This window comes from Daucus carota, chromosome 7 (genome assembly GCF_001625215.2).
Source record: "Daucus carota subsp. sativus chromosome 7, DH1 v3.0, whole genome shotgun sequence".
Lineage (NCBI taxonomy): Eukaryota > Viridiplantae > Streptophyta > Magnoliopsida > Apiales > Apiaceae > Daucus > Daucus carota.
This window is the reverse complement of record NC_030387.2, coordinates 30,786,244-30,811,398: the sequence shown is the minus strand read 5'-3', so window position 1 is coordinate 30,811,398 and position 25,155 is coordinate 30,786,244. Positions and strand designations below refer to the sequence as shown.

The 25,155-nt window shown below is 32.9% G+C and overlaps 1 long non-coding RNA gene across 1 annotated transcript; it reads left to right on the top strand.

Moving 5' to 3' along the window:
* The first annotated feature begins 734 nt into the window (after positions 1 to 734).
* Positions 735 to 3,166, top strand: LOC135147711 (uncharacterized). The gene is made up of 3 exons (XR_010285490.1): positions 735 to 882; positions 2,658 to 2,717; positions 2,880 to 3,166. It is a non-coding gene; the product is annotated as an uncharacterized LOC135147711 (long non-coding RNA).
* Positions 3,167 to 25,155: the final 21,989 nt, after the last annotated feature.

The window sequence follows — 25,155 nt, the reverse complement described above, 5'->3', positions numbered from 1 at the left end:
CATTGCAAAATGTATGAAACTTGTTATTTTGTGAAATACATTCTATAAAAATCACTATTTCATGAAAAATATTGAAAATCATTTATGTTCGACAAGTAGAACACATATGTTCTATAATATGTAAATATGTTGTGCAAACTTAACATGTTTTGCAAAATAATGTGTTTTTCACTATTTAACTTGTAGAATATTTAGGATTGTCAAAATTTTTAACAAAATAATGATGTTTATAGAACATAATTTGCAAAATAACACATTTTGCAATGTGTTTATGTCATTCTATAGTTGCAGAACTTACGTGGTCTACGGTACTACAGTAAATATGTGGACTACATTGAACTTTGTTAATAGAATATAATATAAAATATATAAATATAATTAAGTATGGATCGGATCAGATCGTTAACAGATCGGATTTGACCATATCCATATCCATTCCTTATCGGACCAGATTATTATCGGATCGGATTATTAGCAGACGGATTTTTTTAATAAGAATCCATATCCATTTATTTAACCACGGATCGGGTCAGATCGGATCGGATATTCGATCCATTTACAGGCCTATTATCTAAAGACCATGTTGCATAGCGTTTCTTCGAACGTTAATCAAGAAACCATTTTTTAAATAATTAATTTTTATTTTATTTATTTATTTAAGTAGTAGTAAAGCGTTGTTATAAGCGTTATATTAGTAAACGTATTATTAGAACCTTTTACTTATAATTATTTAATTAAGCAAAACTGTCGGTTATTTTTATTTTACACACAAACATGTATGTCCAGAGGAGAGGGACAGTGCAGAGCGATCCACACCTAGTTCATCTCAGGGTACAAATCGGAAGCTATTGGAGGCTGTCGTCAGAAGCTTCAGTTCAATTAGTATGTATCTTTGTATCTCTTAATTCTTTGTATCTCTTAGTTTGGGATTTTATAATTTAGGTTGTCAATTGAATTCTCCTAACTTTCTAGGTTTTTAAATTTAGGTTTTGATTTGGGTTCTATCTTAATTGGATTTGTTTCACATATGAAGCTCATTCTATACTTGTTTTGATTTAGGTTCTGGCCTTGTCGGTTTAGATTCTATGTACTGCACTATTCTACTTATATGTTACTCCCTCTGTCCCATTTAATTGTATACGTTTCTTTTCAACTGCTCGACACGCATTTCAATGCTCTTATAAAATATAGTTCTGTAATTTATTTTTGAGATTTTCTTTTTCTGAATAAAAATATAACATCCAAACTTTAATTCAAAAAAAGAAAATTTCAAAAATAAATTACACAACTACACTTTACAGGAGCATTAAAGTCCGTGCCGCGTCCCCGTCCCCAATGTATACTACTCAGGGGGACGGAGGGAGTATATACAAATAAGTAAACAATCTTATAGGCTATAGCAGCATGAACTAGTACATGTCTCTTTCTAGTCCTGTATGTTCTTTCATTGTCAAGCACCATGTGGTTTGTTAGAATCAGAAGTAAATCCTCCAATAGCTGATTTCATCGAAACTAGAGTTCTGTAGAGCAGAAATGTGCTCTACTTCAGCATCATAATAGTCTGGAGGAAACATTAGAATAGTTTGGGGGATTGGACCATCGTGAAGTAACAGAGCTTTATTTATCACACTAACTAATTTATGCGCTTTCACTTTCTTAGGTCATAATACTGAGTTAATTTAGTCCCTTATCAACCAAGAAACTGAGAATTACAGATCAGATTTGGAACCATTGTCTGGCAGAGGCTCCAGTCTACTGACAAGATCCTGTTGCTCACTGCAAATCGATGTGTCATAGTCCAACAACGTCTCTAGTTCCTTTAACACAAGACACTAATTCACACAACATCTCGAATTGGCAAAAAAACCTTGGACAGTTTCCTCTATGTCCCGAGGCATCTCACTGATTCTAATCTTTCTCAATACGTCTTGGCTCTCACTGATAATGGCATGATGCCATTCTCTTCAACAACACATCTAAGTTGTGCCATTTTTTAATAACAAACTGTGTTTGCAGTTGGTTGGTTAAGGCTACAAGCTGAGTCCAGATAACAAAGCCCACAGGATTGATTATCCTTTGTTATTTATTATAGTACAACTCCCTCAGTGTATACTGCTTCTACAAAATAGAAACAGAGCTTTGCTGTTATGAATTGATTAACAATGGATGAAAAATCACCCATATAGAGTCGCAAAGGACAGATTGTTCTCTCAAAAAATGCAACTCAGCTTAAATTTCATTAATGCATAAGTTTCTTTCTCATTTCAACTACTCACAGGATTACAGGACAGCAAATTAATTTCCACAATATTAAATTAATCACATCCTGGACGCGCATATATTAATCTGATAGATTCATAAGCTCTAGGATATAATTTAGGATTTTAAAAACTGCTGCTTCTTCAAATATAGGATATAATTTAGGATTTTAAAAACTGCTGAACAAAATGTAATTTTTTAGCATGTTCTGTTTTCTTGTAGTATATCCTTGATGTGCACCCAACATAATCTATTGGTATAATATTAAAATTTATTATAAGTAGGATTTAGTTGTTATATATGGATAGCCTTTTATTATTGTTAAACTGTAAATAAAGAAGACTTAGTTTTATAAATGATTGGAAGCTGATAAACTTTCTGATTTTGTTGGTTTTCAGGGCTAACATGCATGGGTAAAGTATATTAATTACTTCACGGCATATGCTTCAAAAACTAAGGTATCTTTATTAGAACTCTTTTATATGTCTCCTTTTCCTACTGCATATTAATCATGGGTGAATATAAAGCACTAGTATACTACCACCACTGTACTTTTTATCTATTATAGATATAATGGTAAATATTTTGAATTTTGTAGCTGTTTGTCATCTCTACACCAGGTTTGTTATTAGAAGGGGGAGGTCGAGCCCATCCTTGGGTAGGCATAGGGCATGGTGGAGTAGCCCATTGAGACCACCCATAATTTGCATACGGACCCCAACCCCAAAATGGCATCTGTTGTTGTTGTCCTGGCGGGCTAGCCTTGTTGCCCGTGCCATTACCTCCCTTGGCTAGACTACTCATCGTATTTGGTGTTCAGATTGTATTGAATTTTTTTAGGATATTAAAAATCAAAGATATTCGGTTAAGATTTTTAATAATATTTTGATATCAAATGACATTTAACGAAAATTTTAAAATTAACTAAAATTTATGTGGATACTCATCGATTTGGATTTGAAACATTACTAGTTGTTAAAAAGAGTATGCAATCTCAATACACTAAAATTGCACTACTTAAACAAACCCTTTAACAAAACTACAAATATTTGTACATGTTCCGATCTATATACATTAGTCATTGTCTCGACAAAGAAGTTATATCTAGCCTTTCCCTCCAGCACCCACTCCCTGAGAGCATTGACTGTCCAAGGGTTTCCAAGCCCTTGACAGTTCGAGCTTTAAAATTTTCAGCTAATACCAAGACCTTCTACTTGATTTACAGTAGGTCACAGTAAGCCTTGAAGGTGGTATCACAGTTACGCTTTAGTCGTGTTTCACAATTCAATATAATGATTATAATAAATGGAAGCCATGCACCTCAAATCATGGAAGTCGTCGTTTTCTTTGCTTTTCTTGGAATCCAATTACCCGCCTCAGTAAAACTATCTTATAAAAAAGAACAAGATTTCAAGTAGAAAAGATTGATTGTTTAATACTAAATGTGGACATGAATGGCAATAAAATGCACTAAAATTTATGTATTATTCATGAAGAGAAGTATTCAACCACTGGCGTTTTACAATAAATGATATTTAAAAAATAAAAAATAGCTAACAACAACAACCGGGAATAGTGAAATTTTTAATAACTTCTGCCCAACAAAATTCAAAATGTTTTAAAGAATGGCCTCTAGCGACTACTTTCATCGTCTCTCACAATAACCCTTCTGCTACCATCCTTGAAGTGTTTTCACTCTACTCCACTGCTCCACACCGTCTCACTTGATTTACTTTCTTTACACATGGTAAGCACCAGTGTCACAAAAACAATAGCACAATCAACTTAACATATAACTTTTTGACTGTTTAGCTTCTAAGTAGGTAAATAATCAGTCAATTATTTTTTATCTTTATTTGGCTACCTCTATTATCATACAATAATCTTGTCAAATGGGGTGTTTCTCTATTTTTCTGTGCCATACCCACAAGATCATGATTTTTAATAAATACAAATGATCTCAATTAAACGAGAAGAATTTAGAATAAATAAAAGTGGGTTACTGATTTTTATCATTAATAAAAAGACATCTAATTCCATTGTTTTTAGATGCTTTATTTTATATCAAAATATTTTTTTATAACTTATAAGTTTTCTTACATGAAATTTTTCAACTAAGTTTTCATTTTCAAGTCAAAAAGTAAAAATCTAGATGGACTTTGTAACCATGCATATCTGAAAGAGAATATACAAGTAAAAAAAATATTTGAAAAAAAAACTTGCAAAGTGAATATCACCACCTAAAAAGATAAATAATTAGACATTTTTCTTATTCAACAACAAATACTGCAACTAGAATTGAACTTATCCACCTACATTTTCAGTGATATATATTTCCAAAGTAACAACAGCTGTACCCTCGTCAACAAACAACCCTACAATTGTAAAATGCACCATTCTCCTTAAATTTTCTTCTTGATAAAACCATGAGATTCTTTTAGTTCCCAAATCTGAAAAATTAGCTTGGATTTTCAACACGAGGCCTGATAGAACTGTTGTACTAACACACTTGACTATTAACAGATGGTATAAAGCATAAACTAGTTTTAAACCTTCGCTCGTCCTTCTCCCTTTGTCTTGCTAGAAGTCCATATATGAGTAACCACCATTGTACAATTGTCCACTTGGTTGCTGCCACTCCTTCCCACTCCTCGTATGGATGTTAATTCAAAGAAGTGCCTTTGAACTTCAAATATGGACCAAAGTCTCTTGCCTAATGGTACAGACATTCAAAACCCATAATTCTTAGAAGCGGCTCCCACCTAAAAGGGGCTTGAGCAATGATAGGCCTTTCAATTGCCCATAACCTGCTGCCATCCAGCCGAATATCAGGTTCAACATCACCTGACAGCTTAGGACGCAACTCGTGAGCTGCTACAGTCTACACCATTCCCCTGCTTGTAGCCATTAAGTATATCCTGCAACCTAAACTCAGTTACAAAAATTAATGATTAACCATCCACGCATCATATATAAAATGTAACTGAAATCAGACACAACCTCTCCTTTAACACAATAAGTCAATTTGGTGCCATCTTGGAGTCCACGCACAAGCAAAGTAACCGGTGCCAATCATTGTTCCCGACTCAACAAGAAATAAACCAGTAAGGCTAAACATAACTCTAATAACAAACATTTTTAAAAATCTAATATAGATGAAATTTGCAATGCAATAAAGGTAAAAGAAAAGGTAACACTCAAATACTCAATATTCACACCTTTTTTTAGCGCACTCTACAGTGTTTCTTTGTTGTTTCCACACTCAACTAAGGAAATAAGGCCTTGGCCTGGATAGGGAAAAATATCAATTCCCGCAAATAATAACTCTTCACCTGGCAAGGAGTTTCAAACCTCTCATATTAACACATATTTTTTGAGCCTCTCGTACTCTTCTTATATGGCCTCAAATCTGTGTAAATGTAGGGAATAGCTCCTACATTTCGTAAATGTACACTACATTATATAATTTGTGAATTATATAAATGTAGGAGCTATTCCATAAAATAAGATGCAAGTTAGAGAAATGAACATTACTCATCATCAAAAATGAAATAATTTGAATAGTTCATTCTGAAGTTAAATGCCGAAAAGGATCCAATCCGACAATTAGAAAAAGAAACGAAAAAAAATATTCCGAAGTATTACGATCTCTTAGCACCCGTGCATATGATATTCTCCTTTAATGTACAACATGGTCCACGACACTCCTACGTTTGGCACGCGCCACCCTCCTCTCTCGTCTCTACTTGTGACTATGGACCACTGGTGCTGCTAATGATAGTGACTCCGATTTGTGGGCGTCACGGTCTTTTTGATGGTGGTGGGCTTCATGGCGGGGTTGTTCTTTTTTATGGTCGGGGTCAGACTCTCTGGTCTGCAAGGTGGCCTTCGTGGCCTGGATCTTGGGATTGTTTCCTTGGCAGCTCTGCTTCTCGAGAGTTCTGTACCTAACAATGTGTATAAGCCAACAAATTTTTAAGAACATAACCGTATCAACCCTTAACACAAATTCCATAATCAATTAATATATAATAATTTCATTATATAAAAGTAAAATAATATTACCCTGAAATATATATATTGTGTCTATTTTTGGAGCATTTTCTTCATTATTTGCTTCAAGTACTTCACTAATAGATGTTAGCTGAACATGAAAGAATAACTGATATTTAAAAAAGCAAAAATAGCTCAACAACAACAATAAGGAATAGTGAAATTTTTAATAACTTCTGCGCCCAACCAAATTCAAAATGTTTTAAAGAATGGCCTCTAACGACTACTTTCATTTCATCGTCTCTCACAATAACCCTTCTGCTACCATCCTTGGAGTGTTCCTACTTTCCTACACTGCTCCACACACTCTCACTTTGATTTACTTTCTTTACACATGTAAGCTCCAGTGTCACAAAACAAATAGCACAACTAACTTAACATATAACTTTTTGACTGTTTAGCTTCTAAATAAGTAAATAATCAGTCAATTATTTTTTTTTATTTGGCTACCTCTATTGTCATGCAATAATCTTGTCAAATGGTGTGTTTCTTTATTTTTGTGTGTCATATGGACAAGAATATCATGATCTTTAATAAATACAAATGAACTCGAGAAGAATTTAGAAAAAACAAAAGTGGGTAAATGATTTTTATCATTAATAAAAAGACGACTAATTCCGTTGTCTTGTTATGCTTTAGTTTATATAACAATGTTTTTTTTATAACTTATAAGTTTTATTACATGAAATCTTCTAACTAAGTTTTCCTTTTCAAGTTAAAAGGTAAAAATCTAGATGGACTTTGTAACCATGCACCCGAAAGAGAATATACCTGTAAAAAATATTTGGAAAAAACCTTGCACACTGAATATCACCGGCTAAAAAAGATAAATAATTAGACATTTTTTTAATTCAACAACAAATACTTTAATTAGAATTGAACTTATCCACCTACATTTTGAGTAATATGTTTTTCCAAAGTAACAACAGCTTCTTTACCCTGGTCAACAAACCAACTACAATTGTAGAATGCACCATTCTCCCTAATTTATCTTCTTGATAAAACCATGAGATTCTTTAAGTTCCCAAATCTGAAAATTTAGCTTAGTTTTTCAACGCGAGGCCTGATAGAACTGTTGTACTAACACACTTGACTACTAACAAATGGTATAAAGCATAAACTAGTTTTAAACCTTGCCTAGGTCCTTCTCCCTTGGTCTTGCTAGAAGTTCATACACGTGTAACCACCATTCCCTTGGTCTTGCTCGAAGTCCATATATATGAGTAACCACCATTGTACAATTGTCTAATTGGTTTCTGCGACTCCTTCCCATTCCTCGCATGGATGTTCAAAGAAGTACCTTTGAACTTCAAATGTGGACCAAAGTCCCTTGCCTAATGGTATGACATCCAAAACAATTTGGTGCCATCTTGGAGTCCACGCACTAACAAAGTAACCGGTGCCAATCATTGTTCCTGACTCAACAAGAAATAAACCAGTAAGGCTACAATAGAAACATAACTCTAATATAGATGAAATTTGCAATGTAATAAAGGTAAAAGAAAAGGTAAAACTCAAGTACTCAATATCACACCTTTTTTTTAGCGCACTCTACAGTGTTTCTTTGTTGTTTTCACACTCAACTATGGAAATAAGGCCTTGGCCTGCATAGTATATTAATTCCCGCAAATAATAACTTTTCATGTGGCAAGGAGTTTCAAACTCTCATATTGACACATATTTTTTGAGCCTCTCGTGCTCTTCTGATATCGCCTCATATCTGTGTAAATGTAGGGAATAGCTCCTACATTATGTAAATGTACACTACATTATATAATCTGTGAATTATATAAATGTAGGAGCTATTTCCTAAAATAAGATGCAAGTTAGAGAAATGGACATTACTCATCATCAAAAATGAAATAATTTGAATAGTTCATTCTGAAATTAAATACCAAAAAGGATCCAATCCGACAATTAGAAAAAGAAACGAAAAAAATATTCTGAAGTATTACAATCTCTTAGTACCTGTGCATATGATATTCTCCCGTACAAAATGGTGCACAACACTCCTACGTTTGGTCTACTTATTAAAAATCTAATATAGATGAAATTTGCAATGTAATAAAGGTAAAAGAAAAGGTAACACTCAAATACTCAATATCACATCATTTTTTAGCGCACTCTACGGTGTTTCTTTGTTGTTTCCACACTCAACTAGAAAGAAGGCCTTGGCCTGCGCATAGTGAAAGATATCAATTCTAGCAAGTAATAACTCTTCACGTGGCAAGGAGTTTCAAACTTCAGAATAAAAACTCTTCTCTTGTGACTATGGCTGCCATGACTGCCCTTTTCTCTTCGTTTTGATCGTCTGCTAAAATGCCTTTCCTCTACCGCGACATACCTTGATGGCCGCGTCTTGAAGTGGCGATCATCTTCTTCATCTTCACTTGACTCATCATCCTCAGCATTGTACTGGTAGCATTTTTCTACATGATCACCACTGGTGCTGCTAATGATATTCTTTGGTGCCGCCTTTGCTGCCCGGTTTTTATGATGATCTTCTTCGTGTTCATCTGAGAGAGCTGCAGAAGAGGAGGTCACGGTTTTTAGCTTCTTGCGTGCTACCTCATGCTCAGGGGAACTCTTCTCGTCTTTGACACTGGTACAGCTGAGTTTTAGTAGTGGTTCAGCTTGACGCATCGGGGTGTGGTGGATAATGACTCCGATTTGTGGGCGTCACGGTCTTCTTGATGGTGGGGGGGTTCATGGTGGGGTTGTTCTTTTTGATGGTGGTGGTCAGACTCTGGTCTGCAAGGTGGTCTTCCTGGCCCTGGATCTTGGGATTGTTTCCTTGGCAGCTCTGCTTCTCGAGAGTGTTTTCTCGGTAAACTGGGGTCATAAGAGTGTCTAGGCGGAGATTTTAATCTTTCAGATTGGTTCCTAGAGTTTATTGACTACTTATCATATTAGCTAGTTGTACTTGGGTTTGACACTAACAACCATCAAATAATACCTGAATATGATGGTATCTAGCTTCAAGCTTTTCGCCTTACTCATACATAAAATTTTCCTCTTGCTTTTTAATACTCACTAACCCCATCAAATGTAAGCAAGTAAAAAAATATATTGAAAAAATTCTCTTTATATGATTTTTCAAGTTCTTTACCTAACAATGTATATCAATTAACATGGAATAATTTCATTATATAAAAGTAAGATAACATTACCTTAAAATAATCCTTTTTGGAGCATTTTCTTCATTATTTGTTTCAAGTATTTCATTTATAGATGTTACCTGAACACAAAAGAATATGATAGGTGAGTTATGCTAAAAATATCCATCATAAATTTATTTGAAGATATTAGATATACTTGATGTGGGAATTTTAGAGAGAAAATTCAATGTGTGCCACAATAAATTGTGAGCTGATCATCGAAGAAAAGTTTCCTAGATTTTATGTATGTAGAAAATGACAATAAGTAGATTCAAGATTTTACCATTACAAAAATTTTGATTTCCTCTTTCTTTTCGAAATCCTCGTCTTCCGTCCAGCTTGCTAGCCACCCTACGAACACAAATAGAAAAGATCGGTCACAAGCCACAAATAAAAAAATAAAGCTGAGCAAGAGTACATGAAATGTGACCTAGTTACAATCAAAGGGTATTTGTCCTTAAAATACATGGCATCTACTATAATTGGGACGAAGATTTATGAAATCAAAATCGACTATCCATTTATGAAGGTGCGCAACTACTAAATTATTCACTTTCAATGAATAATAAATTTGAAAGTAACGATCCTTTTATACTCATTTTTACTTATGTGAATATCCTCATTATGAGAATTATCTATATTTAAAACTAACTAAATAATTTTTTATTAATAATATCTATATCATTTTTCATAAATTACACATGGTTATAAAATGATTATTAATTTTACATCAAAATAACATGAGATTACTATTTATAAATGAACTAATATAACTAAAAATTATGCGCCGATATTCTAAAAGACATATGAACTAATCAAATAATGTGTCATGTTAAAATAAGTAATGATATTTTTTTCCAATATATTGAACTAATAATAATTAATCTTGAAAAACAATAAACTGTGTCATTTAAAAAAATTATTTTAACAAACAAAATCATCTGTTGGACATTTAAATTTATCACTAGATCAAAATTTTACTCATTGACCAAAACAAATGATCTTTTAGTTAGATTCGTTGAATTAGATATGAAGAAATAATTCATATTGATTTTTTTTTATTCTAACAATAAAAGATATTTTGTTAGAATTTTTGTGAAATATTCTGAAATTACACAATATTAAATTAGTATCTTAATAATTAATTAAAATTTATGTCAATATTCATCATTTTACATTATTAAAGATTCATGCAAGTTTTAAGATTTTATGATAGGAGGACTTTTATATGATTTAAATATAGATGTTAAAACGATATTGATTTGCTAATCAAATTTATTATTCATTTTGGAATTACATATTTTGAATTAAAAAAAATTACTTCCGATGATCAATATATAGAGATGATTAGGACTAATGTTTTCAAAGACCCACCTACCTTTTTTATTGTTAATATATATATATATTATTAATCCACATATCATGTAGGCATTTCTAACCGATATTAATAAAATATAAGAAATAAAAAAATTTCATTATATTTTTTGGTTGATTTTGTTGATTAATTTTTTTACAAATTCCTAAAAATTTATGAAAAAATTAAATATGTGGCCGGATCAAAACCTACCAATATCAAAAATCCGCCCAAAGTAAAAGATTTGAAATGACTATAAATGAATTTAAAATTAGGGTGAATCAAAACTTGTCAAAATTGATAGGAAATAAAACTCACAAAAAATTGAAAAATCTACCAAAAATCAAAATTCAAAAAGCCAAGGCAAAAATTAAAAATGGCATCCAATCAAAATCTACTCTTGCCCTAGGAAGTAGAACGGTAATTAAAATTCATAGATGGATCACATTCTTACTTCTATTTTCACATTAATTTTTTCTCTATCTCTTTATCTTCTTTTCATATGGTTTAATTTTTGGTTGCCAGTTTTAATAAGGTGAAAGAAAACTATTGCGGCTTATGATTCTGTGTATTCTAATAGAGCCACATAAGTAATTACTGGTATGGAGGATTCAAAGAATTCTGTGTATTCTAATAGAGCCACATAAGTAATTACTGGTATGGAGGATTCAAAGAACAGAGAACGGTCGTTTAAGATTGCTATATTGGAAGAAAAAATGTGTTAGAGCCTGCCCCTTTAAGCCCCCGCTTTTCCAACTTTAAGATGAAAAATGTCTTGTTTTGTAATAAGTCAAAAACCGGCTTAAAGTAGAAATAATCCGAAGTTGACTTAAAGCCAGAAGTTAGTTTGGGGTACTCTTTCCAGTGACTTAATTTTTTGAACTTTTTTTTAATAAAAATTACCCATAAGTCATAAGTTACTCCTAAAACACTTTTATTTTTAGGTATTTTTATTATTATATTTTTAATAACCCATAAGCCGTTAATAAGTCAAAATTACCAAAAAGACATTTTAAACTTCTAGCTTATCAAATAAGTCACGTTAAGTCATAAATGACGTTAAGCCATAAGTCATAAACTCAGCCAAACGGCCTCTTAGTTATAATAACTGAAAACAGGAGATGGCTATGGGAAGTCTAAATATGTCCCTATCTTGCCTTTCACATGCATAAGTGATATTCTCTCGACCATTAGGCAGTAATTCAAAAAATTATAGAATATTTTGAGAGAGTAAAGTTCTATGGAGTACACAAATTGGAGTATTGGAGTACAAAGTTGGATAAAATGTATTCATTCATCTAAATTTCAATTTTTTTGTTCAATAATATTCGGAAACATTTAATAACCTGCACATTATGTTCTACAACATAAACATTCTAATCAAAAGGTAGGATAATGACTTTTATAAATTACAGGACTCTATGTTCTGCTATATAACTAATAAGCAGAACAATAATGTTAACACTTGTTAAAGTTTGAAAGATATTAACGATTGATAGACAATTATGTGCAAGACAACTTATAAATGATAGATTATATATAAATTTGCATAATCAAATATATTATTTATAATTAAACTAAAAAAATTAAGACTTGTACTCCAATACTCCAATGTTTTTGTGTACTCCATAGAACTTAACTCTATATATATCAAGTATATCGATAGTTTTATTTACAACAATTTATAGCATATCAAACAACAGGTATCTCAAAATAGAGTTAAGTTCTATGGAGTACACAAAAACATTGGAGTATTTATATGCAACAATACACAAAGAATGAGAATCCCAACATAAATCAATGGGATATTTTATTTCTTATATATCTTAATGAGAAACTAAGTGGAATCTCACAATTTATTCAAGGTGATTCCCGGGGTCCTGAAAATCAAAAAAAAATACAATCTTGCTACATATATGGACGCTAGAAGTGACCAAGCCAAGAATTTAATTAGTGTGAGTTGTGGATTAAGGGGGTCTAGTATCATGTTCCCGGTCTAATGATTCCTGTTTTTATAAGCAGAAAAACCAGGCTTTAGTGAAGTAGTTGAGAGACCCACCTTCAGGGTCGAAAGACCTTTATTTGGTGACAGAAATAAAGGTCTTTCGCTTGGTTAATTTCAACCTGAAACCAAAGAGTATTATCGGATACAACGTGACTCTTTATCCTAATTTTTTGGTTGATTTAGAGCGGAATGAAATAATACATGTATGTATAGGAAGTGGGCTACCTTGTTTATATCCACCATCCTCAAAACCAAAATAAATATATAATGATTCTCTTTCAAGTGAGAAATCCGAACATGCAATATTCATTTTTTATGTGTTTAAAAACATATAATTTAATTTCGAAAATATATTTATGTGGGAGTAATATATACTACCTCCGTCCCCATGGTTGTTTACGATCACTGTTTGCACGCATTTTGAGGCTCATATAAAGTATAGTTTTATAATTTTTTTCTAATTTCGTTTTGAATATAAACATCAAACTTTTATTCAGAAAAACTTTTTTAAAAAAAATTATGTAACTATACTTTAAACGAGTGTGGAAAAACGTGCCCAAAAGTAAGTAAAGAAATGAGAGGGTCATATGAAGTTTAACATTTATATTTTTTGAAAATTCTTTTTTCAAATAAAAGTTTAACATTTATATTTTTATTCAAAAATAAAAATTTTAAAAATAATATATAAAAGTATGTTTTTTTTCAATCTCAAATTACATGTAAAAAGTCAAAGCGACTCTTATCATGAGACAGAGCGAGTATTGATTAAGAAATAAAAGTGTTTCAGTTCATATACGGCTAGTGAACATGTCAAATAAGTTTTTAATACTAAGCCTCTCAAAAACTTTGCTCCGTCCTTCTTTACGTTACTTTTTGGCACGTTTTTTCACACTCATTTAAAGTATAGTTTCACAATATATTTTTTTAATTTTTTTTCTTTGAATAAAAGTTTGATGTCTAAACTTTTTGTCTAAACTTTTATTCAAAAAAAGAATTTTTTTAAAAAAAGTTATAAAACTATACTTTATAGGACCCTCGAAAATGCGTGCAAACAGTGAACGTAAACAACCATGGGGACGGAGGGAGTATAACATAAAGAGTAAATAACACCTAGTCCCTTATTTTATGTAAAGTAAATTTGGAAAGATATATTTTTTTAAATTTAAATTTTGACATAGCCCATTTCATGAATTTCTTATTGTGATGAATTATTATATCTATTTTTAAGTTTGTTTTACACATACCAATTACTTCAAATATTGGGGCAATTAATTATATGTAAATAAAAGAATAACCTTACAGGTCAAATACTATATCGGTTTCTAATTGTCTTTTCGGGTCGTTTGATTTGAGGAGTGGTACGGAGTTGGAACGAAGAATCGGTTAAACTAGTATGAGTTTGAGTATCATATCTATATCATATGTTTTGGTTGAGTGCTGTAATCAGTATATACAATATTATATATTTTGCATCATTGATTTAATTTTGTATAAAATATTAATATTTAATACTTAAATAGAGACAAAAAAATAAAAAATGAATGCATCTCATACCTCCATCTCATAACCACCTCCCCACTTGGTATCAAAAACCCATACGTTGAGGGTTTAAGATATGAGTTTGGTATTTTGTTTTTTTTAACGACCCCTAGCTGTGAATTGTACCGAAATACTGAAAGTATCAGAGAACTTCTTTTATATATGAAAAATTTTCATCTAATCAAAGGACAAGTATTTTGACTTAATACAACTATTTTTTAATATTGTCACACTCAGACACCTAAGCAGTTGTTACCATGATGATCATCTACAAGGTGACAAGCGTTGTGGGATAACAAGAACTGATGCTGATTAAGAGTTTGAGGATGATAACAACAGAAACTGATGCTGATCAAGAGTTTTAGGATGACTGAGGGGAGAGCTCCTAGATGAAATCAAAAGCAAGAAGCAGATAACAGTCTTGTTGATGAGGAAGTAAAAGCTTGGTGATAATTAAAAGCACGAGGCTTCTCATGGCGATTATCATAACATGTCGCAGCTAAAATGCACTATATAAAATTCATGTACCATTCATGAAGACAAGTATATCTAGTCACTAGCATTTCTATTTTAATTGTATATCTTTTACAATAACCATATTTAAAATAAAAAACAGCTAACCAGTAATACAAGTACAAACAAAAAAAATTAGACAACTTTTTTTTTATGAACACACAAACATGGTAAATAGAATATTTTCTTAAACATCATCTTCTCTACACGTGTCAACAAACCAACTAAATCCGTATGATGAACCATTTTCCCGTATGCCTAGATTCTTCTCCTTTCGTCTTGCTGGAGGTTCATATGTGTAACCAACATTGTACATCTGTCAACTTGGTTCTACAGGTTCAGGGTCTGATAGAGAGAACTATAGTCTAGCATTCCGAGCTACAAGTCTGTAGTTGCTTCTGGATGTGCCCATGAAAAGGGCCTCTCTTGATCAGAAGATCTGGGAGTCCTCATAGTACCCCCATCGGGAAAAGCAATATGAGGTGTTCGGCTTTTCACGTAGTTTTCTTGAAAAGGCCTTCGAGTCAAAAAAATTGAGGCGAGGCCACTCATTCCGCCTCATGAGGCAAAGCCACTCAAATAGTCAATATCATTCCTTTTTTAGCGCACTCTACAGTGTTTCTTTCCACACTCAACTAGGGAAATAAGACCTTGGCCTGCAATGCGAAAGAATATCAATTCCTTATACTGTTCACGTGGTAAGAAGTTTCAAAATTCAGAATGAAAACTTAAGTAAAAACTCTCATACTAACACATATTATGCAAACATGTGCATTATATAAATGTAGGAGCTACTCTCTAAAATAAGATGCAAGTTACAGAAATGAACACAATTACTCGATAAAAAGTTTTAAGGAGTGTATCAAAAAAAGACAAAAAAGTGGTTAAAGCATATGCAGTTCCTTTTCCTAACAGCATTCGCATATGAACTACACCATCAAATTCAAAAAATGATAGAAAGAATAATCTAATGAACTAGCAAGGCTATAATAGAAACTTAAAAAGCAACAAATCAACAATGGAACCAGAACCAAAATAACAAACACTTTGAAAAAACTAATATTGATGAAAATTTGGAATGTAATGAAGTTCAAAGGAAAAAAAGGCATACACCTAAATACTTGATACCACACCTTTTCTTAGTGCACCCTAAAATACTCAAGACCTAATTAATTGGATTTAGCATGCTGAGTTGTACTCATCCAAATAGTTATCTTGAGAAAATTGCAAAATCCTCTAAATTGCTGGCAACAGAGATGAAAATTGTAACTACAAGAACTATAGTTCTGAAGAAACACCAGCTTTATAAGGCTAAAATGAAGTGGCAATATTTTGGGGAAAGAACATACCTTATCAACATAGCCCTCATGGGTGTTACCAGGTACCTCCTCCACAACCCAACCTTCAGGTAGCTTGTAAGGGGAGCTAAATGGGGTCTTTCTAGCGGGAACAATCGCCATTTTGTACTTATTTGGGCCTTCTCATCTGCAAGTTTCAGCATCTGGCAACAAGCCAGCGACAGTCAATATATATACAGATTAGCTTTCAATATATCTTATTTGAGGCTATGTACAATCTAACACTTGAGTTTTTCAGGCAACTCTAATTTACATCATGTTTATCACTTTATTTCAAATTAAAGGGCTACTAAACAAACCAAGGGTTCTATTTGGAGAAGCAGTAGCGGCTTGGACTAATATTTTAAGGTTCTCGGTCCCTGTCCATCAATGTCCAGGACCATTTAACCGGCCATCATTTCCTGGTTGGCACAAAATTATAGCCTGAAGGTACTTCCACTTCCACCTATAATTTTTGGCTGAAAGGCACTTCTATATCTAGCTATACTTTTTTGCTGGTAAGGGAGGGTAAAAGTTTCCTGGACATCAATGGCCACCATATATATTCTAGTTAGGATTAAGCATATTCCTAATAAGATTTCATTGATTGTGAGAAAAGGCATACAATGGCATACACAAATATGGTGCAACATAGTAAATTAAGAGTATATTTCAACTCTTATCTATTTCTATTGTTTAATTACAATAATTTTTGTGATAATTGCGCATTTTCACTGACAACATCCTTTAGAAGATGGAGTGAGTAAGCTAATCATATGTGGCATAACAATTTGATTATCTATTCGTCATCTATACAAACATGTTAGCTGAATCAACAGTATATATATATATGACATTAATTGGGATCACTTGCTTACAAAGATGCAAACTCTTTTCTAGCACTAAAGTGTAATTAAGAAGGCCTTTTGCATGAGTACTAAAGATAGATCGACTTGACTTATTACAAGGCTCATTGTTCAGTGCTACTCTTGAGACACCAAATGAAGGGCAAATCACATAGTCTTCATTAGAATAAGAGTTAACGATTTAAATGATAGATTATATTATTTTTTGTCACTAGATATACCAATAAACTACGAAAATAAGTTTAGATTAAAAGGTTGTCCTGACACTTACATTTGGAACACCCCGAAGATATATAGGAGCATAAACGAGATCAATCAATATTCCTTGGAACTTGAATTTCATTACTGGGACATAAGAATCCATAATAGTTTGCAGATTGGTAACTTCATCCATTTTAGCCAAAATTTAACACGATGTTCTGGTACTTGCCATATTTATACACTACTTAAAGAAATTTATATTTCACGTACCTCTAGTCTCACATTATAAGGCCCAACACACAAGGTGTCTAAGTCAGCTCCAGGACCATGTACCTAATTTTATTAGGAATAAACTTTTGAATCTCAAAAGGCCTTCTTATCATTTTTCGCATAAAGTTTTCTAGTTAAAACATACACACAGATATAACCCCACTCACAATCCAAATCAAACCAATCATAAGAGATAGTAAGCTAAATTGTGACGCAGGTGCACATAAACACAAGTGGCCGAACCAATAAGAGCCTAACTCAGACTGAACTTCGATTGAGCCAGAATATTGAAAACATGATTAGAGAAGTTAAATGAGTAGGGAAATGGAAAGAGGACCTTGTCAATACGAGAAGCGTCAGCGCGAGGCACCTCCTCAACCTCCCAACCTTCCGGTAGTTTGAAACGACCAGATCTGAATGGTGGAGGCGGTGGTGGAGGAGGAGGATTGTAGACTACCAAAAACCCTGGCCTGCACAGAGAAGGGCGGTAAATTGCAGCATATAGTGAATGAACATGTTGCAAAAACTACAGGAGAAAACAAAGAAAGAAGACATGCACTTTTACCCAAGTATCTATAGTAAACTACAAGAAACTACCCAACTATCCATGTGTTGATTATAGACAAACAAAGAAAGAGAAACTATAGGTCGCGCATGCATTATAACTCAACTTAAGTGCAATCCAAATTAATGTAAACTACAGGAGGTTTTAATTTGCATTATTGCACGAATGTTCAAATTTAAATTTTCGTTGGTATTACTAATTCCTTTTAACATACATTAATTCCTACCCAACTATCGATAGTAATACTTCATGTTCATGAGTTGTCAACAGCCAGAACTTATATTTATGCCACCTAAAAGGCCTAATGGAGTTTATTGACTATTTATTATATTATTTAGTTTTGATACTTGGATTTGACACCACAAACAATCAAATAACACCAGAATATGATGATGTCTAGCTTCAAGGTTTTCGCCTTACTCATACATTAAATTTTCTTCTTTCTTTTTAATATATACTCCCTGATCCCATCAAATGTAAGCGAGGAAAAAAAGTCATAATAAAAAAATTTATTACATGATTTGCAAGTTCTGTACCTTGCAATAGGTACAAGCCAACAAATTTTTAAGGACATAACCATATCAACCCTTAACATAAATTCAATAATCAATTAACATGAAATAATTTCATTATATAAAAGTAAAATAATATTACCTTAAAATATATATCGCCGACATCTGATTCTCAATCTTTTTTGGAGCATTTTCTTCATTATTTGCTTGAAGTACTTCATTGATAGGTGTTAGCTGAACATGAAAGAATATGATAGGGGAGTTATATTAAAAAAAATCTATCATAAATCATTTTGAAGATATTAGATATATTCAATATGGGAATTATAGAGAGAAAATTCAATGTTTGTCACAATAAAATTGTAAGCTCATCATTGGAGATATGTTTCCAAGATTCTACGTAGATTCAAGATTTTACCATTAGCAACATTTTCATTTCCTCTTTCTTTGTGAAATCCTCGTCTTCCTTGCCACTTGTTATCCACCCTAGCCAACATAAATAGAAAAAATCATTCACAAGTCACAAATAAAATAAAATAAAGCTGAGCAAGTACATGAAATGTGACCTAGTTACAATCCAAAGCAAATAATAGTACTTGCCCGTAAAATATATAGTATCTATTATAATTGGGACTAATAAGAAAGTCTATGAAATCACCATTAACAGATGGTATAAAGCATAAACTAGTTTTAAACCTTGGCTCGTCCTTCTCCCTTTGTCTTGCTAGAAGTCCATATATATGAGTAACCACCATTGTACAATTGTCCACTTGGTTGCTGCCACTCCTTCCCACTCCTCGTATGAATGTTAATTTAAAGAAGTACCTTTGAACTTCAAATATGGACCAAAGTCTCTTGCCTAATGGTACAGACATTCAAAACCCATAATTCTTAGAAGCGGCTCCCACCTAAAAGGGGCTTGAGCAATGATAGGCCTTTCAATTGCCCATAACCTGCTGCCATCCAGCCGAATATCAGGTTCAACATCACCTGACAGCTTAGGATGCAACTCGCGAGCTGCTACAGTCTACACCATTCCCCTGCTTGTAGCCATTAAGTATATCCTGCAACCTAAACTCAGTTACAAAAATATAATGATTAACCATCCACGCATCATATATAAAATGTAACTGAAATCAGACACAACCTCTCCTTTAACACAATAAGTCAATTTTGTGCCATCTTGGAGTCCACGCACAAGCAAAGTAACCGGTGCCAATCATTGTTCCCGACTCAACAAGAAATAAACCAGTAAGGCTAAACATAACTCTAATAAAAAACATTTTTAAAAATCTAATATAGATGAAATTTGCAATGCAATAAAGGTAAAAGAAAAGATAACACTCAAATACTCAATATTCACACCTTTTTTTAGCGCACTCTACAGTGTTTCTTTGTTGTTTCCACACTCAACTAAGGAAATAAGGCCTTGGCCTGCATAGGGAAAAATATCAATTCCCGCAAATAATAACTCTTCACCTGGCAAGGAGTTTCAAACCTCTCATATTAACACATATTTTTTGAGCCTCTCGTACTCTTCTTATATGGCCTCAAATCTGTGTAAATGTAGGGAATAGCTCCTACATTTCGTAAATGTACACTACATTATATAATTTGTGAATTATATAAATGTTAGGAGCTATTCCATAAAATAAGATGCAAGTTAGAGAAATGAACATTACTCATCATCAAAAATGAAATAATTTGAATAGTTCATTCTGAAGTTAAATGCCGAAAAGGATCCAATCCGACAATTAGAAAAAGAAACGAAAAAAAATATTCCGAAGTATTACGATCTCTTGGCACCCGTGCATATGATATTCTCCTGTAATGTACAACATGGTCCACGACACTCCTACGTTTGGCACGCGCCGCCCTCCTCTCTCGTCTCTACTTGTGACTATGGACCACTGGTGCTGCTAATGATAGTGACTCCGATTTGTGGGCGTCACGGTCTTTTTGATGGTGGTGGGCTTCATGGCGGGGTTGTTCTTTTTTATGGTCGTGGTCAGACTCTCTGGTCTGCAAGGTGGCCTTCGTGGCCTAGATCTTGGGATTGTTTCCTTGGCAGCTCTGCTTCTCGAGAGTTCTGTACCTAACAATGTGTATAAGCCAACAAATTTTTAAGAACATAACCGTATCAACCCTTAACACAAATTCCATAATCAATTAATATATAATAATTTCATTATATAAAAGTAAAATAATATTACCTTGAAATATATATATTGTGTCTATTTTTGGAGCATTTTCTTCATTATTTGCTTCAAGTACTTCACTAATAGATGTTAGCTGAACATTAAAGAATAACTGATATTTAAAAAAGCAAAAATAGCTCAACAACAACAATAAGGAATAGTGAAATTTTTAATAACTTCTGCGCCCAACCAAATTCAAAATGTTTTAAAGAATGGCCTCTAACGACTGCTTTCATTTCATCGTCTCTCACAATAACCCTTCTGCTACCATCCTTGGAGTGTTCCTACTTTACTACACTGCTCCACACACTTTCACTTTGATTTACTTTCTTTACACATGTAAGCTCCAGTGTCACAAAACAAATAGCACAACTAACTTAACAAATAACTTTTTGACTGTTTAGCTTCTAAATAAGTAAATAATCAATCAATTATTTTTTTTATTTGGCTACCTCTAGTGTCATGCAATAATCTTGTCAAATGGTGTGTTTCTTTATTTTTGTGTGTCATATGGACAAGAATATCATGATCTTTAATAAATACAAATGAACTCGAGAAGAATTTAGAAAAAACAAAAGTGGGTAAATGATTTTTATCATTAATAAAAAGACGACTAATTCCGTTGTCTTGTTATGCTTTAGTTTATATAACAACGTTTTTTTTATAACTTATAAGTTTTATTACATGAAATCTTCTAACTAAGTTTTCCTTTTCAAGTTAAAAGGTAAAAATCTAGATGGACTTTGTAACCATGCACCCCAAAGAGAATATACCTGTAAAAAAATATTTGGAAAAAAACTTGCAAACTGAATATCACCGGCTAAAAAAGATAAATAATTAGACATTTTTTTTATTCAACAACAAATACTTAAATTAGAATTGAACTTATCCACCTATATTTTGAGTAACATGTTTTTCCAAAGTAACAACAGCTTCTTTACCCTGGTCTACAAACCAACTACAATTGTAGAATGCACCATTCTCCCTAATTTCTCTTCTTGATAAAACCATGAGATTCTTTAAGTTCCCAAATCTGAAAATTTAGCTTAGTTTTTCAACGCGAGGCCTGATAGAACTGTTGTACTAACACACTTAACTACTAACAAATGGTATAAAGCATAAACTAGTTTTAAACCTTGCCTAGGTCCTTCTCCCTTGGTCTTGCTAGAAGTTCATACACGTGTAACCACCATTCCCTTGGTCTTGCTCGAAGTCCATATATATGAGTAACCAGCATTGTACAATTGTCTAATTGGTTTCTGCGACTCCTTCCCATTCCTCGCATGGATGTTCAAAGAAGTACCTTTGAACTTCAAATGTGGACCAAAGTCCCTTGCCTAATGGTATGACATCCAAAACAATTTGGTGCCATCTTGGAGTCCACGCACAAGCAAAGTAACCGGTGCCAATCATTGTTCCTGACTCAACAAGAAATAAACCAGTAAGGCTACAATAGAAACATAACTCTAATATAGATGAAATTTGCAATGTAATAAAGGTAAAAGAAAAGGTAAAACTCAAGTACTCAATATCACACCTTTTTTTTAGCGCACTCTACAGTGTTTCTTTGTTGCTTCCACACTCAACTAGGGAAATAAGGCCTTGGCCTGCATAGTATATTAATTCCCGCGAATAATAACTCTTCATGTGGCAAGGAGTTTCAAACTCTCATATTGACACATATTTTTTGAGCCTCTCGTGCTCTTCTAATATCGCCTCATATCTGTGTAAATGTAGGGAATAGCTCCTACATTATGTAAATGTACACTACATTATATAATCTGTGAATTATATAAATGTAGGAGCTACTTCCTAAAATAAGATGCAAGTTAGAGAAATGAACATTACTCATCATCAAAAATGAAATAATTTGAATAGTTCATTCTGAAATTAAATACCAAAAAGGATCCAATCCGACAATTAAAAAAAGAAACGAAAAAAATATTCTGAAGTATTACAATCTCTTAGTACCTGTGCATATGATATTCTCCCGTAACGTACAACATGGTCCACAACACTCCTACGTTTGGTCTACTTTTTAAAAATCTAATATAGATGAAATTTGCAATGTAATAAAGGTAAAAGAAAAGGTAACACTCAAATACTCAATATCACATCATTTTTTAGCGCACTCTACGGTGTTTCTTTGTTGTTTCCACACTCAACTAGAAATAAGGCCTTGGCCTGCGCATAGTGAAAGATATCAATTCTAGCAAGTAATAACTCTTCACGTGGCAAGGAGTTTCAAACTTCAGAATAAAAACTCTTCTCTTGTGACTATGGCTGCCATGACTGCCCTTTTCTCTTCGTTTTGATCGTCTGCTAAAATGCCTTTCCTCCTCTACCGCGACATACCTTGATGGCCACGTCTTGAAGTGGCGATCATCTTCTTCATCTTCACTTGACTCATCATCCTCAGCATTGTACTGGTAGCATTTTTCTACATGATCACCACTGGTGCTGCTAATGATATTCTTTGGTGCCGCCTTTGCTGCCCGGTTTTTATGATGATCTTCTTCGTGATCATCTGAGAGAGCTGCAGAAGAGGAGGTCACGGTTTTTAGCTTCTTGCGTGCTACCTCATGCTCAGGGTAACTCTTCTCGTCTTTGACACTGGTACAGCTGAGTTTTAGTAGTGGTTCAGCTTGACGCATCGGGGTGTGGTGGATAATGACTCCGATTTGTAGGCGTCACGGTCTTCTTGATAGTGGGGGGGTTCATGGTGGGGTTGTTCTTTTTGATGGTCATGGTCAGACTCTGGTCTGCAAGGTGACCTTGGTGGCCCTGGATCTTGGGATTGTTTCCTTGGCAGCTCTGCTTCTCGAGAGTGTTTTCTCGGTAAACTGGGGTCATAAGAGTGTCTAGGCGGAGATTTTAATCTTTCAGATTGGTTCCTAGAGTTTATTGACTACTTATCATATTAGCTAGTTGTACTTGGGTTTGACACTAACAACCATCAAATAATACCTGAATATGATGGTATCTAGCTTCAAGCTTTTCCCTTACTCATACATAAAATTTTCCTCTTGCTTTTTAATACTCACTAACCCCATCAAATGTAAGCAAGTAAAAAAATATATTCAAAAAATTCTCTTTATATGATTTTTCAAGTTCTTTACCTAACAATGTATATCAATTAACATGGAATAATTTCATTATATAAAAGTAAGATAACATTACCTTAAAATAATCCTTTTTGGAGCATTTTCTTCATTATTTGTTTCAAGTATTTCATTTATACATGTTACCTGAACACAAAAGAATATGATAGGTGAGTTATGCTAAAAATATCCATCATAAATTTATTTAAAGATATTAGATATACTTGATGTGGGAATTTTAGAGAGAAAATTCAATGTGTGCCACAATAAATTGTGAGCTGATCATTGAAGAAAAGTTTCCTAGATTTTATGTATGTAGAAAATGACAATAAGTAGATTCAAGATTTTACCATTACAAAAATTTTGATTTCCTCTTTCTTTTCGAAATCCTCGTCTTCCGTCCAGCTTGCTAGCCACCCTACGAACACAAATAGAAAAGATCGGTCACAAGCCACAAATAAAAAAATAAAGCTGAGCAAGAGTACATGAAATGTGACCTACTTACAATCAAATGGTATTTGTCCTTAAAATACATGGCATCTACTATAATTGGGACTAATAAGAAGATTTATGAAATCAAAATCGACTATCCATTTATGAAGGTGCACAACTACTAAATTATTCAATTTCAAAATAATACTGCACAAAAAATTTCATATTTACAAGAATGAGGGGTATATATGACTACAAAAACCAATCATATCATTCAAGCAACTATATTAATATGTAATTGGTAGCAATATTAAGTTTTATCATTGATTAGAAATACATTAAATTGATTTTTTAGAAAAAAGATTACTAAGACTAAATTATACTTACAAAAACAACACAACACACAATATTTCATATGTTGCTCCGGTATGTATTCATTTATATCCTCGTAACTTTCATTTGATGGAATCAGCCTCCATTTGATGCACCCTAAACAACCCACATGCCAAAAATCTGAAATAATGTCCACAAAGAGAAAATTATCAATTCAATACTCATCGTAAAATAAATTATAATCAAAAATCAAAAACTATCATTTATGTTGAATTGTTTTCAAACAAAAAATGGAACTTAACGATCATATTACAGTTACATTTTCCATGTAGTTACAAACATAAATTTACAGAAAAAATGTGATACCGACTTTGCTAAAAAAATTAATTAAAAATTTGGATAAGAAAATCCTAAACATAATAGCCATTTAACTAGGCCTTCTAGGAACAAAAAAAAAAA